Source organism: Nannospalax galili, unplaced genomic scaffold (genome assembly GCF_000622305.1).
Source record: "Nannospalax galili isolate Female #2095 unplaced genomic scaffold, S.galili_v1.0 scaffold540, whole genome shotgun sequence".
NCBI classification, from domain to species: Eukaryota; Metazoa; Chordata; class Mammalia; order Rodentia; family Spalacidae; genus Nannospalax; species Nannospalax galili.
The window spans coordinates 3371593-3379056 of record NW_008348613.1 but is presented as its reverse complement, the minus strand read 5'-3'; the positions used below and the strand labels follow the sequence as shown (position 1 = coordinate 3379056).

The 7464-nt window shown below is 35.6% G+C and overlaps 1 protein-coding gene across 1 annotated transcript in view; it reads left to right on the top strand.

Annotated features, from left to right (window-relative positions):
- The window catches only part of Kcnh7 (potassium voltage-gated channel subfamily H member 7), a 570771-nt gene that overhangs the window by 481028 nt on the left and 82279 nt on the right, over positions 1-7464 (top strand). The gene's annotated exons all lie outside the window — the stretch shown is intronic.

Genomic DNA, 7464 nt, shown 5'->3' with positions numbered 1-7464 from the left:
CCCAAGATAATGGTATGGAACAGATCTTCAACAGGATTGTAAAAGAAAATTTCCCAAAATTAAAAATAGATATGCCCATACAAATACAAGAAGCATACAGAACACCAAAAATACAGGACCAGAACAGAAACTCTCCCCGGCACATCGTAGTAAAAACACTACACGCACAAAACAAAGAGAAAATTCTGAAAGCTGCAAAAGAGAAACAATAAGTCACATATAAAGGAAAACCCATTAGGATCACAGCTGACTTTTCAATGCAAACTATGAAAGCCAGAAGAGCCTGGACCAAAGTATTCACAGTTTTAAATGACCACAGATGCCAACCCAGATTACTATACCCAGACAAAATGTCTATTATGGTCGAAGGGGAAAGAAAAATCTTCCACGACATAAATAGGCTGAAGGAATTCATGTCCATAAAACCAGGCCTTCAGAGAGTTCTGGAAGCCATACAAATAGCTGAAGAAAGGAATACCCAAGGGGTTGCGGAAAGAAATCCAATGAAGGTATAATTGTGGAAAAGTACAGCTATATCACAAATGTAAACAGAAATTAAAATGATAGGATTCCATACTCATCTTTCCTTAATAACTTTAAATATTAATGGATTGGACTCCCCAGTCAAAAAACACAGACTAGGTGAATGGATTAAGAAACAAACCCCATCTTTTTGTTGTCTGCAAGAAACTCATATCACTTTCAAGGACAGACACTATCTTAAAGTGAAAGGATGGAAAAAATATACCAAGCAAATGGTACTAAGAAAAAAGCAGGCATAGCAATCCTAATATCTGACAAAATAGACTTTAAACTAAAACTAATCAAAAGAGATAAAGAGGGCCACTTCATTCTGATCAAAGGAGCAATAAATCAAGAAGATATTACAACCATGAACATATATTCACCAAACTCTGGTGCACCCAACTTCATAAAAACAATGCTATAGGATTTTAAGACCCACTTTAATCCCAACTCATTAATAGTAGGGGACTTCAACACCCCACTGTTTCCATTTGATAGGTCAACAGGGCAGAGAGTTAACAGAGAGACATGTGAATTTAACAATACCATATATCAAATGGACTTAAAAGACATCTACCAAGTATTCCATCCAAGCACAAAAGGGCATACTTTCTATTCAGTACCCCATGGAACCTTCTCCAAAATCGACAATATACTGGGGCACAAAACAAGCCTCAACAAAGACAAAAAGATTGAAATAATTCCATGAATTCTATCAGACCACATTGCAATAAAGCTTACAATCAATACCAGAAGAAGCCCTAATCACCACATGATCACATGGAGGTTAAACAACACACTCCTGAATGATGAATGGGTCAAAAGAGAAATTAAGAAAGAAATAAAAGTATTCCTGGAACTAAATGAAAAAGACAATGCAACACAGCAAAATTTCTGGGATAAGCTGAAAACGGTCCTTAGAGGGAAGTTTATAGCTCTAAGTGCCTACATCAAAAAAATCGGAAAAAACACAAATAAATGACTTAAAGTTTCAACTCAAGACACTTGAAAAGCAAGAGCAAACAAAACCCAAACCCAGCAGACAAAAAGAAATAACAAAAATCCTGGCAGAAATTAATGAAATTAAAACAAAGAAAACATTAATGAAATAGAAACAGTACAAAGAATCAATGAATCCAACAGCTGGTTCTTCGAAAAGATAAACAAGACTGATAGATCGCTAGCCCAGTTAACCAAAAGAAAGAAAGAACAAATCAACAAAATCAGAGATGAAAGGGGAAACATCACAATAGACACAAGAAAGATACAGAACACTATAAGGGAATACTTTAAAAACTAATATGCTACTAAATTTGAAAACCTAAAATAAATGGACAGATATCTAAAGGCACTGGAACCATCAAAATTAAACCAAAAAGAGATTAACAGCTTAAACAGACCGATAACACGAAAAGAAATTGAAACAGTAATACAAAACCTCCTGACTAAAAAAAGCCCAGGACCAGATGGATTTACAGCAGAATTCTATGGGAGAACTTCCAAATTCCTTCTATGAAGCCAGCATCACTCTAATACCAAAGCCAGGTAAAGATACAATAAAAAAGAAAACTATAGACCCATATCCTTAATGAAAATACATGCAAAAATTCTCAACCAGATACTTGGAAACCACATACAGACACACATCAAAAAGATCATCCACCATGATCAAGTCGGCTTTATCCCAGAGATGCAGGGACGGGTCAATATACATAAGTCAATAAACATCATAAATCATATAAATGGGCTCAAAGACAAGCACCACATGGTCATCTCAGAGATGCAGAGAAGACCTTAGACAAAATTCAACGTGCATTCATGTTCAAAGTCCTAGAGTGAATTTAACTGGAAGGAATATACCTCAACATAATTAAAGCCATATATAACAAACCCACAGCCAACATCATTCTAAATGGAGAAAAAATGGAAGCATTCCCACTGAAATCAGGAACGAGACAAAGCTGTCCACTATCTCTACTTCTCTTTAGCATAGTGTTGGAAACTCTTGGAAGAGCAATAAGATGAGAGCAGGAAAGTAAATGAGTAATAACTGGAAAAGAAGAGATCAAATTATCCCTTTTTGCAGACGATAGGATAGTATATCTAAGAGATGCCAAAAATTCCACAAGAAAACGCCTAGAAATTATTAACACGTTCAGTAAAGTGGCAGGTTACAAAATTAACCTACATAAGTCTGTAGCCTTCCTATATAACAATAACAAGCAATCAGAAAAAGAGCACATGGAGACACTCCCCCTCACAATAACTGCAAAACAAATAAAATATCTCAGAATAAACCTGAACAAAGACATTAAAGAGCTCTATAATGAAAATTTTAAATCTTTATAGAAAGATTGAGGAAGACATGAGAAGATAGAAGGACCGCAAATGCTCATGGATTAAAAGAACTAATATTGTGAAAATGAACATCCTACCAAAAGCCATTTATAGATTGAATGCAATTCCGATCAAAATCCCCATGACATTTTCACAGAATTGGAAAAAAACATCTTAAGATACACATGGAAGCACAAAAGATGTCAGATAGCCAAAACAACCCTGAGCACGAAGAGTATTGCAGGGGGGATTACTATACCAGATTTTAAGCTGTATTACAGAGCTATAATCATAAAAACAATATGGTACTGGCACAAAAATAGACCCATATATCAATGGAACAAAACTGAAGACCCAAGTATGAATAAATGCAATTTCAGCCACCTGATATTTGACAAAGGGGCCAAGAATATTCACTGGAGGAAAGACAACATGTTCCTCAAATGGTGCTGGCAAAACTGCATCTCCACCTGTAGAAGAATGAAATTATACCCCTATCTTTCACCCTGTACAAACGTCAATTCCAAATGGATCAAAGACCTCAATGTAAAGCCTGAAACTCTGAAACTGTCAGAAGAAAACATTGGGAAAAACTTACAAGATAGGTGTAGGAAAGGGTTTTCTAAACCAGACATCAATTGCTCAGGAAACAAGGGCAAGAATTAACAAATGGGGCCTCATTTAACTGTAAAGCCTCTGTACATCAAAGGAGGCAACCAGGGAACCGAACTGAAAAACCACAGAATGGGACAAAATCTTCACCAGCGACACATCCAAAAGAGGTTTAATATCCAGAATATATAACGAAATCAAAAAACAGAGAATCAAGACAAGAAGTAAACCAATTAAAAGATGGGCAAGGAGCTGAACAGAGAGTTCTCAAAAGAAGAAGTAAAGATGGCTATGAATCATCTTAAAAGATGTTCAACATCACTAATAATTAGGGAAATGCAAATTAAAACCACTTTAAGATTTCATCTTACCCCAGTTAGACCGGCTAAGATCAAGAGAACAAATGATACCAAATGTTGGAGAGGCTGTGGGGAAAGGGGAACATTCATCCACTGCTTGTGGGACTGCAAACTGGTTCAGCCCCTATGGAAAGCAGTGTGGAGAACTCTAAAAAAATGACAAATGAACCTACCATTTGACCCAGTTATACCACTCCTTGGCATATACCCAAAGAACTCATTCTATTGCAGAGACACTTGTACATCCATGTTTGTTGCTGCTCTTTTCACAATAGCTAAGAGATGGAAGAAACTTAGGTGTCCCTCAATTGAAGAGTGGATAATGAAAATGTGGTTCATTTAGATGATCTCGTTATACTCAGCAGTATAGAAAGATGAAATCATGAAATTTGCAGGTAAATGGATGGAACTGAAAACAGTTATACTAAGTGTAGTAACACAGACTCAGAAAAATATCGACATATGTTCTCTCTCATATATGGATCCTAAAAACAAACCCTCATAAGTATGTATCCAGACATAACTACAGGAACCAGGATAATGGAAAGGAAACAGGGAGGTAAAGGAAAAGAAAGAACCTAAAAGAGAATAACAGTTGGACACAGGTCTTAATAAGGAAGATATGGATAAAAATTGGATTTGTTTAAGGGAGGGGGGAGGGAAGGGTATGCAAGGAGTCTGGGGGATAAAGGGAAAGAAGGAGCTCAAGAGGGTACTGTAGGAGAAGGGTACTATTAAGGGAGAAAAGTGGGAAATGGTGGCACCTTAAGTTGAAAAACCATGATGAGACATGAAAGATAAATAATGCCTTCCTAGTTTTAAAAACCAGAGGGAACCATCTTACTCCAACAACCTACTGACAAATTATACATAGCCGATCAAGAAATATATGTCTAGGCAAGGTTTATCTGAGAACAATTGGTCTTTGCCCAAGATTTATCTACATGACACACAGCAATTAAAAGTACCAGACTGGTGGAAATAACCTTCTTGGATGTATAACAGACATACTTTGAGGCCTATACTAATTTTGTCAGAAGAACATAAAGGACAGTTTTTGCTCCTTACCTTCCTAGGTCAACATCTTCCAGGGGACTATGAGCATCTCTCAAAATGTCCTGTAATTGAGGTGGGTCACCTGTCCTCTTGATCAAGGAGGCCAAGGAGACCCCATCAGATGGACTTGAACCAGTGTCCAGTCTACAAAGAGGAGGGTCAACACAGAGGAATCATTTCCTTCATGCTTCCAAGCGAAGCCAACCATGGTCGAGTAGGACATTTGACTTATCTTCACATAGGCAGAACTGGTAAAAGAAAGGAGCCAGGGGCTCCTCCCAAGCCCTTGTGACCCCTGAGGAACAGAGCCTCAAAAGACCTAAAGAGTAAAAATAAATTGGTTTATCTGAGCCAACTATATGGCCTTAAACACCCAAAAGGAAAGTATAACCAAAGATTAAAGGGGCCAATATAATTTCTTAAGAGTCCATATAATAAGCAACAATGCCAGATAGGAGATACCTTCTTTTGAGATGTTGGCCAGGGACTCACAGATAGTAACCCAGCATAGAATTGGGAAAATCAGCTGCAGACCCCAATCTTATCCAGAGGAATATTGACAACTGATTGCTTCTAGATGAGGAACAGCTGACCCTCCTCAAACAAAGACCTCTATATAGGCTGACTAGATTCACCAGAAGGGCAAGTAGTGGGGAATGGCTGGCAGGGGGAGGGGGAGGGGGGACAGACACAGCAGACAGTAACAGGGATATCAGAGTATAAGGACTCTAGTGGGGGGAGGGACGATATGTGAGGATGCCATCTGGGAAGTGGGTGTATAGTTGAATAAGATGGTTTGGGGTGTTCTGTGTGATATGCACACACACGCACAAAAAAAATCAACAAATTTTTAAAAATGCATTATATTTGAGGAGGAAGCATGGAAATTTACATCATGCTAATTAGTAGAGGTGATAAACATTACCATTGACATCTACCCGATGACATACACAGGCGCCAAGGATCCAAGTGCAACCGATGATGACTAGTAATAATCAGATACATACAGATTAGAGATGCATGCTGAGTTCAATACTGTATAACTGTATTAATTCAACTGTGAACCTAGAAACTTGCAGCCACTTGTGAAAGAGATGTGCTCTTGCTCTGGAGTGTGTTACTCAATATGTTAAATCTGTAGTGAAATGCTGCTTCTAATCATGTAGTTATAAAAAATTTGAAAAAATAATTCTTCAAAGCATAAAAATTTGCTCCTTAATAATTAGTAGATGTGAAAAACATTACCATTGAAATCTACCTGATGACTTTATATCCATGCTCAGATGGCAAGGAGCTCAGAAAGTGACTCATTGTGACTAGTAATAATCAGATATATAGAGATTAAAAATGCATGTGCAAATATCTTAATGTCAATTGCTTTAAAAATGAATTTTTCTGTATGAAACTGTGTATTTTAATAACGAAATGGAGATCCTTATTCAAAGTTAAAACCTCATTTAATTTTATGTCTTACAGGGTTTATAATCAGTACAATATTGTATAACTGTAATAATTCAATGTAAACCTAAAAATTTACAGCCAATTTTGAAAGAGATGCATCTTAGCTCAGGAAATTGTTATTGAATATTTCAATGCTGTTGTAATGAAATGCTTCTTCTAAGTATGTGGTTATTAAATAAATAATTAAAAAGTTATTTTAGTTTAAATTTAAATTAATATACCTATTGTTTTTTCTAGTTTAGCAAAATTCTTATATTTAATAGTTACATCATGTTTTATTTGGGGTTAATTTTTCAACCCTACTATAAATTTGGGATGGTACCTTGTTTAAGGAAATAAGGTATGGATTATGACAATAAAAATACAATAAAATATTGAAATTTTCTCAAAATAGTTCATAATTATATTCAAGATAAATTCAGTATGAACAGAATTTCCCTAAATAAAAAATATTGTTTGGCTAACCAACAGGAAATTATCTGAGTTCCATGCAACAAAGCCAGTAGTATATTTGCTATTTGAAGGATCTACTTTAATAAAATATTCTTGGTGAAATTACTAGAGAAATCGAGTCATTGTGCATGTGTGTGATATATTAAAAGTACAATATTCGGTCTCACATGTACCTTAAAAATACCCCTCTATACATTCTATAACTAAAACCCCATCTTTTTTTAAATTTAGGTTTTTGAAACTTGTTTTAAAATCACAAAATCATGAATTTACTTTGTTGGGACATAACTCAAGTTTAACTCATTTTCATAAATAAAAACTCTAAAAGCTGAGCTATTTTAGTTTACTCAATGCCTTATTAAGTGGAGTATATCTCAGTGTTTGCACACTCCTTGGTGGCTAAGGCTCTAATAGCACCTCCAGTCAATATCCTTTTTGTGAACTTTTCCTTTCATAATTCTTTAAATCTCATAGAAGAGTATAGATAAAACTGTATTTGTCCCAAAATACGAAACACCTTTGAACTCTAGGGAAAACACTCCTTTGGGTATATTTTATTATTGTTTGCTTTTCTCAGTATTGAAAACAATTTGCAAGTAGGAAAATCATTCTGAATATTAAAAATCTGAATAAATTTATCAAGATTTCATTGTTTAATTAA